At 38.5% G+C, this 12,596-nt stretch overlaps 1 protein-coding gene across 12 annotated transcripts in view; it reads right to left on the minus strand.

Moving 5' to 3' along the window:
* Inpp4b (inositol polyphosphate-4-phosphatase type II B) overlaps positions 1 to 12,596 on the minus strand; it is a 750,330-nt gene that overhangs the window by 408,203 nt on the left and 329,531 nt on the right. For 4 of the 12 annotated variants that reach the window (XM_063277738.1, XM_063277736.1, XM_063277737.1 and 1 more), the window contains exon 1: positions 9,594 to 9,726. The exons of the other annotated variants lie outside the window; for them this stretch is intronic. The gene's annotated coding sequence lies outside the window, so the exon portion shown is untranslated. Of the gene's footprint in view, positions 1 to 9,593; positions 9,727 to 12,596 lie in introns of those variants that run through there. 12 annotated transcript variants of the gene reach the window in all.

A 12,596-nucleotide genomic window follows, 5' to 3' on the forward strand; every position in this document is an offset into this window, starting at 1 on the left:
AGTAAGAACCCATGTTTTTAAGTTATCAGAGAACATACACTTCTATTAAAAAATAGACTTAAGTCGAAATCTTCTATCAGTTTTCAGCTTAGACAGACTTGTCAGTTCCAAACTGAATGTGACTTGGATCTTGAAACCCTGAGAAATGAATATCTCATCTTATTTCTGTTCCTCCATAAAGCAGTATTATATTCAAAATTTCAAATTTTATTCTCATTTTGTGAGTTCCACCGGGTGTGTTTTGGTTCGTTCGGCCTGCCATTCCAACTTTAACTTTCTTTTATGTCTATTTTTCAATTATATCCAAAAATTTCAAGTTAAGGAATGAAATCCCCAAACACCAGCTTTCCCTAGTGGCCTTTGAAGATGGGATACTTTAGATGTTAGCAATAGATCAGAGCATGAAGTTAAGAGTTTTACAGTGGGAGAAATACAGAGACTACTAACTCAGCAGAATGAGTCTTACAATAACTTTCAAAGGAAGAAACATGGTCTGCTTATGTCTCTGCCTAAAAGATGCGTTCTTACTGTCTGCACATCCTTTACAGATGAGTCTAGAAGGGACTTGTCAACAAATGAGCACCGGGTCCTGATTCCAAGGTAACAAGACTTTGCATTATTTGTTAAATGATATTACAGAGAGTTTTCATCAGAAATTCTCAACTTTGATAGCATATTAGAATAGCTTATCAAACATTTAAGGACACCAATGCTCAGACTGTCCCTATGTTCTTTAAATCAGAATATCTACTCTGCCACCCAAACATGGGTATTTATATTTTATTACTTTTTACTTTTATTGATCGTTATTTGTGGGATTATACTTTAATTACTTTTTGTTATTCGCTTCTTTCCCTCCCTCCAAATCCTCCCATATACGCATTCCTGCTCTTCTTCAAATTCATGGACTCCTTGATCCTGAGTTGCTATTTTTTGATGCTCTCCCAGGTGAGAAATGGGAGACTTCATTAATCTGCCATAATGGTTAATATTGGCTATCAGTTTGGTGGGACCTAGACTCATGGTAAAGACCAGCTTTCAGGAATATCTGTGAGGGAAGATTAACTGAGGTGGGGGGAACCACTCCAGATGTAGGTAACACCATTGCATAGGCTGGAGTCTGGATAAACAGGGGGAAGCAAGCTGAGTACCATTCCTTGTTTATTAACTGTGGCACTGTGGCACTGTGGCTGTAGTATAACCAGATACTTCACCATCCTATAGATATGTCTTCTCCACCATGATGTTCTTTCTGTATGCCACCAAATTATTAGGAAAAGCTTTCCTTTCCTCACAACAGGAAAAGCAATGAACAGACATGGTTAACTGACTAATAGAAGGGATTAAAAAGAACATTTAGATTTTGTGTCAGTTGATTTGGACTGTCAACAGGACCCTACCTAGAATCACCAGGGGAAAGAATGAGAAATTATGCAGATCATGTTGATCTGTAGGGGAGTCATCTTGACTCCTGATTGATCTGGAAACAGTCAGATGGATATGGAAGACACCATTTTGTAGCATGGGACCTGAACTCTATGAAGAGAGTTCAATGTGTAGAAGTACAAAGGAGCAAACAGAATTATCTATTCCTTCTCTACTATGGACTTCGAATATGTTGCTTAAGACCTGCCTTGATTTCCCCTCAATAACGGGCTGTAACCTGGAATTATTTTCAATCCTAATGATCAAAACAAACACACAAAAAGAACAATACTTGCCTTTTAGATTATTTGCAATAGCAACAAAAATAAAATGAAACTAGAACAGATACAGGTACGAAGAGTGAGAGGCCACTGTTATTGACCTCACTGTCTTGTCTTTGGAAAGGATGTTGGATTCCTTAGAACTTTTTTCTGGAAAAGGCCGTGACTGATTAGAAGTTCAGGAGGCTACTTCAACCAGAGCTTGAAAGCCTGGAATAATAAGAATGGCAGGACCAGTGGAGGCCCAGGTCATGTTTCAGAGAGGTACAAAGACTTTATTGGGATTCTATTTATTTCCTCTTAAGTAAGACAGAAGTATTAAATTTATCATAAAAGTATAATTTTAAAAAATCTTTGGTAATAATGTGTTAGTGATTTAATCATTGAAAATAAATAATTTCTATATATATAGCAACCAGGCTTGGCTCAGATATGACAATTTAAAAGACCTCATTTCTACTGGTTTTACATAAAGCCGAGATGTCTGACGCACGAATCAGGGCATAGGGATCACTCCCGTCTGTATGTCCACCACACACAAGACATAATTGAACATTAGGACTATGTCATGTTTTGAATTAAATCCCATTTATTCCTATAATTTTTTCAGGATGTCTTAATTGGTTTATAACCTTTTTCTAAAATTGTAAAAGGCTGTGGCCACTAATATAAACGTTACACTTTGATCTTGCTCAGGCAGATGTAAAGAGTCAAAGATGAAAAGAAAGGACAGCTACTGACCAGGCCCTTACTTTTCCTCCCTTGTTCTATTCTCTTCCTCACATCTTCCCTACCATTTTTATACTTGTCAGGATTCCAAAAGCATACTCTCTGAAGGGCCATTCAAAAAGGAATCTGAACAAAGTTCCCATCTTGAATGTTTCAATTCTTGATTGCTCTGTACGTTTCTTTAAAACGAGGAGTTATCCTCATTATACCTTAATAAAAATATACGAGAGAGCCAGGGGTCATAGCACATCCCTAAAATAACAGCATGTGGGAGACTAAGGCAGGAAGATCACTGATTGGACCTTGTCTCAAAAACCCTTTAAAGAGGAAAAGACAAAAAGAAAACACTACATGATACACTCACTCATTAATAAACAATGATGGCAATGCCTTAGTGCAGCATTTAATCCGATTTGTGCATGCTCATATGAAGAAGGCTTCAAATCGCCCACTAAGTGCTTAGTTATCCTCACAACAGTTTTGCCATTGCTGCATCAAAGGGCACATCTTAGCCATCAGGTTATTGCAGCTCATGATCTTCACAGCTGGGCAGAACTCCTAAAGGCTTTCCTACAGCAGCAGTCTACACGGCACCTTCTGGCACTGTGAATGCAGGGAGGAAGCTTCCAATTTAGTTTCAGCTTGATCTTTTGATGTCCTATGACCTAAGTATCTTCAGAGATAAGGTCTTGCCATCAAGTCCAAGTAGACAATGTGGACGAATGGTGATAGATTTTATTGTTTGAAGTTGTGTGGAAATAATATCCTACATTTTCCAAAGAGATTTTCTTTTAGTAACCTATGGCTTCTGGTAAAAACATTTTCTGTCTAGGCAAGAAGGGAGTATATAACACATACTTTAAACCTAGATTAAGATTCCATGATTGGGAAGGTCATAGGTCATAGTGAGGAGCCTACTACTACTGCTTTGTGAAATAAGCACATTACTAGAGTGTCTTCAAAATACTCAAGTTTAGTGCTTCGCTAAGACTTCATCAAAGAAGCATCTGATTGCAATGAGTAGTGGGTGATACAGACTTAAAACTGGTCAAAATGTTAAGAATAACTGAAAGGTACAGCTTAGTCCTACTCTAAATAAGACATCTATCTTGTTCAATTGAAGGCTCGGGGAATACCACGTAAGAGGGACATGTAAGAGAGCTAGAGTAAGAATATAGGAGCTAAAGAATGGGGACATATGCAGCAAAAAAAAAAGACAGAAAAAGAAGTGGAAAGGAAAGAAAAGGAAAAGAAAAGAGAAGAAAGGAAAAGAAAGGAAAGGAAAGGAAAAAAATCTCCTCAGAATCTCAGAAGGTTAGATGACCATTGTACTCATGGAATCACTACTACTGATGTTACTTCCACAAAAGAAACGTACATAATTGTACCCATCAATATACAGATAAAGACAAGGCCCTTGAGGACCCATCTCTCTATGAAGGATTAATGTCAGTTAATGTTTGCTGGAAGAAGGATGGCCCTCTCTTTAATGGTGTAGTCACTGGTAAGTTGCTCTAATAAATAACCCTTCATCCACGCTCATGTAAGCAACTCTAACTACATTCAGTGGTTTCACACATTATAATAGAAGGATGATTTGTCAGAAAGAAAGAGCTCAACAGGAAGGAGGAGGATGAAAAAGGGTCAAAGAGGGTGAGGACATTTGTTAGTCATTGTATGCATATAAGAAATCACCAACTAATTAAAATATATTAAGAAGAAAACAAAATTCTTGAGTAATTTTTAAATTTTCATATAGTATATATTATAAAACTTTAAATGTTCATAAGATTTTTTAATAAACTACATTGGATATGGTATGTGGCTGAATTTTTTTACATGAGAGAACATTTCAGTAGCATTTCATATTTTTTCTTATGAAAAAATATGTGTACACTGGCTTCAGTGTGTTAGAGACTGTTCTGGATTGTAAGGGCACACAAGGGAACAAAGACAATGACTGAGTTTATTTGGACTGTCATAACAAAATGTCATAAACTGAGAAACATATAAACAATTTATTGGGAAATTTTACTTCTCAAGGATAGGGTAGGAGAGTGGTAGAAATTCCAAAATGAAAATATGAACATATGAGACCCCCAGAGGGAACCTGTTTTCTGGTTCATAGATCTCTGGAGTTTCTTTTACAAGATCACTAATTCTTTTCTATCCTTATAACCTAATCAACTTCTTAAGACTCTCAACTCCATTCCACTTGGAGCCAATATGTCACATAGGGACTTGGGGATGCATAAATGTTTGTAGTACAGAAATAAAATTTATTCTCTGTGGAATTTATATACAAAGCAAGCAAAACAGACAGCAGAAAATAAGTAAGTGAAAATATCAGCAATTCTGGTCTTAAAGAAAGGAAAATGCTTCTGGATTTCTGCTCTCTTAAAAAGAACAGGTTAGATCTGGTCTACATCTCTACCTGAAATCACAAATCTGCACTCCTCCGTAAACAGGAACAATAAACTCTGCCTCCTGCCACCTAGGAAAGCCAGTCCCAGAGGCCTGCTATCACCAGGCACTAGGAAGCCAGCAAACACCAGAGACAACCAGATGGCTAAAGGCAAGTGCAGCAACACAGTCAACCAAAATCAGTGCAATATGGCACCACCAGAACGCAGCTCTCCTATTACAGCAAGCCCTGAATATCCTAACACAACTGAAAAGCAAGAATATGACCTTAAATCTCACGATGATGATAGAGACCTTTAAAGAAGAAATAAGTAAATCCTCTAAAGAGATACAGAAAGATAGACTCAAGCTGATGAAGAAAATGAATAGATTTGTTCAGTAGAAATGGAAACAAAAAGACACACACACACACACACACACACACACACACACACACACACACAGAGGCAACCATGGAGGTGAAAAATTTAACAGCACATCTGAAAGTTCTACAACAAAATAGAAGCAAATACATCCAAGTGAAGTAGACAGCAGGAAATAAAGTCAGGGCTGAAGTCAACCAATTAAACAAAGAGAACAATAGACAGAGTCAACAAAATCAAGAGCTGGTCTTTTGAAAAACTCATCAAAAAGAGACAAACCCTTAGCCAAACTAAAAGGCAGAGAGACAGTATCCAAATTTGAAAAATCAGAGATGAAAAGAGAGACACAACAACAGATACTGAGAAAATTAAAAAATCATAAAGTCTTACTTTAAAAGTTTATATACCACAAAATTAAAAAAATCTAAATGAAATGCATGATTTTCTAGACAAATACCAATTACCGAAGTTAAATCAAGACCAAGTAAGCTATCTAACCACTACTATAGCCCCTAAAGAAATAGAAGCAGTCATTAAAAGTCTCCCAACCAAAAGAGCCTAGGGCAAGATAGTTTTAGTGTACAATTCTACCAAACTTTCAAAAAAGAGCCAATACCAATATTCCTCAAACTATTCTACAAAGTAGAAACGTAAGGAACACTGCCTAACTCATTCTATGAAGCCACAATCAGCCTGATACCTAAGCCACACAGACTCAACAAAGGAAGAGAACTTCGGACCAATTTCTCTGATGAACCAACCAAAGCAAGATATAGGAAGCCAGTAGCCAAATAAATTAAATGCACAGAAACTTAAAAGCAATACTAAAATAAGGGACAAATGAAGCTGTCTAATCTTTCCCTATCCATTCAGTATAGTACTTGAAGTTCAAGCCAGAGCAATAAGACAAGAAAAGAAGGTCAAGGGTATACAAGTTGGAAAGGAAGAAGATAAAGTATAACTATTTGTGGTGATATGATAGTATATAAAAACAACCCAAAAAATTCTACCAGAGAACTCCTATACCTTCAGCAAAATGGAGGGATAAAAAAAATTAACTCAAAAAAATCACCAACCCTCCTTTATGCAATTTATAAATGGGCAGAGAAAGAAATGATGGAAACAACAACCTTACAATAGCCACAAATAATACAAAATACCTTGGTATAATTATAGCCAAGCAAGGGAAAGACCTATATGACAAGAACTTTAGGTCTCTGAAAAAATAAATTGAAAATATTCAAAGATGGAAAGATCTTCCAAGTTCATGGATTAGTAAGATTAACTTAGTGAAAACAACCATCTTACCAAAATAAATAAATAAATAAGTAAATAAATAAATAAATAAATCTGCAGTTTCAATGCAATTCTCATCAAACTTCCAACACAACTTTTTGAAGACCTTGAAAGAGCAATTCTCAATTTTATATGGAAAAACAAAATAACCAGGATAGCTAAAGCAGTACTTAAAAATAAAAGGACTTCTGGAGGAGGTATCATCATCGCTGCTCTCAAGATGTACCACAGGAAAATAGTAATAAAAACTGATGTTCATATAGAAGAAAACAGGTGGGTCAATAAAAAGGACATCAAAGACCAGAAGTAAGCCTACATACCTACAAATACTTGATTTTTGACAAAGAAGTCAAAATCATACAATTGAAAAAAAGAAAGCATCTTCAAGAAATGGTGCTGGTCTAACTGGATGTTTACATGGAGAAGAATGCAAATCGATTCATATCTATCACCCTGCAAAAACCTCACATTCAAGTCGATCAAAGACTCAACATAAAACTGAATAGAATGAATTTAAGAAAAGAAAGTGGCAAATAACCTTGAATACATTGGTTCAGAAGATGATTTCCTGAACAGAACACCAATGGCTCAGGCTGTAAGAACAACAATTGATAAATGGGAGTTCTTGAAACTGAAAAGCTTCTATAAGGCAAAGGACCCTGTCAATAGGACAAAGCAGCAGCCTACAGATTGGGAAATGATTTTCACTAACCCTACATCCAATAAAGGTCTGATATTGAAAATATATAAATAAACCAAGAAGTTAGACACAAACAATCCAATTTAAAAATGGGGTACAAAGCTAAGGAGAGAATTCCCAAAAGAGAAATCTTGAATTGCCAAGAAGCACTTAAAGAAGTATTCAATGTCCTTCCTTAGTCATCAGGAAAATGCAAATATAATGACCCTGAGTTTCAGTCTTATACCTATCAGAATGGCTAAGATCAAATATTCAAGGGATAGCACATGCTGGTGAGGATGTGGAGAAGGAGGAACACTCTTCCACTGTTGGTGGGAGTGCAAACTTGTACCTCTAATCTAGAAATCAATCTGGTGGTTTCTCAGAAAATTAGAAAAAGTTTGACCTGGAGACCTAGTTCCTGGGCATATACCCAAGAGATGCTCTATCATACCAGAAGAACATGTGCTCCACTATGTTCATAGCAGCTTTATTCATAATATCCAGAAAATGGAAACACTTCAGATGCCCTTCAACTGAAGAATGGTTATAGAAAATGTCGTTCATTTACACAGTGGAATACTATTTGGCTATTAAAACCAAGGGCATCATAAATTTTTCAGGTGAATGGATGGGACTAGAAAATATTATCCTGAGTGAGGTAACCCAGACCCAAAAGGACATGCATGATATGTACTCACTTATAAGTTGATATTAGCCATAACATACAAGATACCCATGCTACACTCCGCAAACCCAAAGAAGCTAAGTGAGAAGGAAAGGCCAAGCAGAGATGCTGGAATCTCACTAAGAAGGGGAGATAAAATGGTCATAGTAGGTAGATGGAGGGCAGGAACTGGGTGGAAGAAGGGAGGGAGAGGATGGGGAAAGGAATGAAAGGGTTCAGAATCAGGTCTGTGGAGAGACAAGAGAGAAGGCCAGAGGGCCAGGAGAATGAGTAGCTCATGGTAGAGGTTTGAGGACAACTCTAGGACATGCCAGAGATCTGGGATGGGGGATACTCCCAGGAGTCTATGAGGATGACTTTAGCTGAGAAGTTGGGATATGGAAACTGAAGAGGGTACCTTCTGTAACCATGCAGGAGCCCCAGTGGAGGAATAACAGCGTCACCACACCCACAGAACCTTTCATCCAAAAGTTGTCCTGTCTACAGGAAATGTAGGGACAAAATAAAGCACAGACTGGAGGAATAGCCAATCAATAACTATTCTAACTTGAAACCCTCCCATGGGCGAGCACCAATCCCTGACACTATTAATGTTATTCTGTTATGCTTATAGACAGGAGCCTAGCACAGCTCTCCACTGAGAAGCTTTACCCAGCAACTGATTGAAACAGATGCAGAGGCTAACAGTCAAACTTAGGACAGAGCCTGGGGACTCTTCTTTTTAAAATTGGTTATTTGATTTATTTACATTTCAAATGTCATTCTTCCCAGTCTCAGTCTCCCCTCCACAAATACCCCAGCCCATCCCCTCCCCTTTGCCTGTGAGATGGTGTTCCCCCACCCACCCATTCCCACCTCACCCCTCACCACTCTAGCATCCTCCTACCCTGGGGCATCAAGCCTCCACAGGACCAAGACCCCCAATCCCCACTGATGACAGATAAGGCAATACTCTGCTATACAGAAGAGTTATGGGAAGGATTGAGGGCCCTGAAGAGGATAGGAACTCCACAGGAAGACCAACAGTGTCAACCCATCTCAACATTGAGGGTTCTCAGAAACTGAATCGTGAGTGGGACCTAGGCTCCACACACATATGTACCAGATGTGCAGCTCTGTCTTTGTGGGGGTCCCCCAATAAATGAAGTGGGGTCTGTCTCTAAAACAATGTTACCTGTCTGCGGAATCCGTTCCCTAACTGGGCTGCCTTGTCTGGCCTCAGTGGGAGAGGATGTGCCTAGACCCACAATCTTATATATTTTGGCTCTGCCAATTGAAGTATCACAAAAGTGCCAATTTTTTTATGTCCAGAGTCATCGGAGTTGTCTGTAAGAATTGTCATAAAAGTAAAGGGAGGATGTAGACTTGTAGCAGGGCCAGGAGATATCTGGTGGCTGTGGCTACACCCTCTCAGAGAAGGAACGAGGGGGGAGAGGGAGAGAGAACTGTGTGAGGTTAGACTGGGAAGGGGAAGGAGCAATCAAGATGTAGGGTTAATAAAGTAATAATAATAACAACAATAATAATGATAATAATAATAATTTTAAATTAAAAGGACAAGTTAGACAGGGCAGATCCTGACGAAGATGCTTTACATAGTGGTGATATTTGATCTGAGATGCTGATAAACAGCACTCAGCAACACGGACATCTCAGGTACAAGTGTGTGAAGAAAGCAGAATGTTGTCTTCCTGGAGGCCTTTGATTACCTGAGGCAGACGTTGTCACAAGATACAAGTGGTGTGATCAAGCCATCAAAATGCTTTGTTGTCAGTTTCCTATGTCTTGTCTCAAGGCACCTTGAAGTCTCAGTCCATCCTTCCTTCCTCAGAAGCCTAAGGGAAACCAACCCCTTTGTTACATCACTACCATTCTCAAGGAGAATCCACATGACCACATGTCTCCTACATTTCTTAACAGATATGGAGTTAGGACAGGTAAATAGCATAAGAATCTGTGATGCCCTTTACTCTTACGACAATTTTTACAGACACCTCCAATGACTCTTGACATCAAAATTGGCACTTTTATCATACTTCAATTGGCAGAGCTGAAATATGTAAGACTGGAACAAGTGCTTGAGTTCATAGTTAGAAGCCTTGTCTATAGATAATTGCTAACAATTATACGGTCTACTACAGCTGTTTGGGCCACACTCGATTTCTTTGGCACAATACGTTATGACTTTTGCTGTTACGGTATGCTGGTCCTGTCCTAGAGGGCCGGCCCTTAGGAGGTAGATGAAGAATGATAGTGAGTTTGAAAGCTCCCTCTACCACATAGGAAGACCCTGACTGGAAGGGGAATATGAATAACAGTTAATCATACTGTGATTTTTAAAAAGAGATGGATCACCTCACATGCAAGAAGTGTCCGATAAATAGGTAAGCTGGGAGAAAATGGTATGCAAATAGATATGTACATGTGATTTGAGATCACTGTACTTTTACAGATAAAGAACTAAGTAGTAAAGAAGAGACTTGAATTATAAACCCTGAAGTAACCTCCTAAAAGCTCTTTCATGTCTATGGTTATCTAAGAAGTAGTCTTCACCAATTTTTACAGCAGGGAAACATTTCATGTTGGAATTGGAAAACCTGAAAGCCGAAGGTGTCCTGACTCAGCCATAGAGTTTGTACACAGCAAGCTTCAGGCGTGATGCTCGTGAGACATGGAGACGACAATGCTAAAGGACCCCTCCAGTGTACCCAGTGCTCCTCAGGGTTCTCCACACATTAGATGACTTCCTCCACACTACAAAAGACAGCCCAGAGGACCATTCTACATTTGAAAAACAAATCCAAAAGAGAATGGGATATCTGTGTCTACACCCAAGGAAGAGACAGAATTCAGAAAGATGAGAATAAAGCAGCTTTTACCCTAAGACTCTCAGGACCACTCTTTGAGAGACAGATAAGAGAGAGAAGGAAGCTAACTGAGTGAGTGTAGAGAGAAAGCTCTTGTGTTATGTACATCTACAATTAGCGAAAGCATCTTATACAATTTATACACATGTAATGTTCTGTGACTAAAACCAGTTTGAAAATCATTGAGCCAGTAAAACAAGGGCCTTTGATAAACTGTAAAGTGATTTACCACTGCCATTTTTAAACACCATTGTGGCTGTTTCTTGGTTCCTGTGAAAATTTAGATGCCTACTTTATTGGAAAATTGCTTAATTAGATAATATTTCTCAAGAACAGGCATTGTTTCAAGTCAAAGATTCATTTCGGCTTCTACCATTCTGTGCAAGAAGCACATTTGAAACATGGTTCCTAAAGGGATTCATTCAGTGGAGGGAGCAGAAACAGTTGACTAAACTCTTACACAATTGTAATTCACACAGGGTCAACCCAGTCAGTCCTCCTGAGCAGAGGAGAAACATGCACACCATCCTGGTTGTTTTGCTGACATCAAAAGAATGTTTCCCACTTTACTGTGTTGGAAGTGAGGGCCCTAAGGGTCTCCATTCAATTACCAGCACTTGGATATTTATTCCAGGGTCACAGTCAAATACCGAAGGATACTGAAAATAATCATTGACAACAGGAATCTGACCCAGTACAATGTATATTATTGGTCCTAAAATGGTAAACAATTACACAATGCTGTATGTGGTGAAATCAATATAATATAAAGCTGTGTCACGCCTCAAATGAACCAGGCCCAGGTTCAAGTGCTTCACATGTAGCTGTCAATCATTCCTAACCATGAAACAACACACTGAAGACCATGATCCTTCTATCACAACTGTGGCTCACAGAGAGCATGTAACCTGCAAAAGCAACATAGAACACTGATGATTCCAGGCCTGGGATCTAGCATCGGACACGAAAATGCTACTTTTAATTTTAGTTTTGAAGCTATTATGCTAAAGTAAAAAAGGATATATTCCAGCAAGGGTCCTGACAATCTTAACTCCACGTTTGTCCTGGGAATCTCCTTAGGACCTTTTCCAGATTCACATTTCACACCCTAATCTATACCCTGGTATTTGTCTGGAATGTACAGCCGAGATTGCAGATGAATCTGGGGGTTAGAAGTGAACGCTAAGACTTAATGTCTTAGTCTTAGCTCTCCCTTGCAGGTTGCCTCTGATTGGGTACATAACTCTATTGAAAGATGTAACTTTCCTAAGAGATGTACTTGCCCCCAGATTTGGACCTCCTCTCTTCTTTTCTAACTAACTCTCTTTTTACCTCCAGTTAAGGGAACTCCACTCTGTACTTTAACATAGGAAGTGGCTAACCATGAACACACTGCTCTGCGAACTCCCTAAGAAATACAGTGTCACCAGTATTTCACATTATTGCAATGAAGTGGAATCATCTGTCATAATGGAAAATAATTAGAATGTGTATTAATAAAGTTATAGTAATATAACAGAATGTGGGATTTAGTTTGGGGAATACTCTCCTAGATGAAGATATTTTGTAAATTGTTCTTTATTCTGTGTACAGAAGCAAGCATGGACACAGATTTTTAAAGCACAATTATTTCTAAAATGTGCTATTGTTTATGAGTACATATTATAGACATTTTGTGTTCCTGTATGGAAGGCTTCCTTTAACAGTGATGGGGAAAGATGGACAGACACACACACACACACAGACACACACACACACACAGAGACACACATACACAGACACACACACACAGACACACACACACAGCATAAACTTTGTATAGGACAGGAAAACAGAATGAAGAGT

Source organism: Rattus norvegicus, chromosome 19 (assembly GCF_036323735.1).
Source record: "Rattus norvegicus strain BN/NHsdMcwi chromosome 19, GRCr8, whole genome shotgun sequence".
NCBI lineage: Eukaryota > Metazoa > Chordata > Mammalia > Rodentia > Muridae > Rattus > Rattus norvegicus.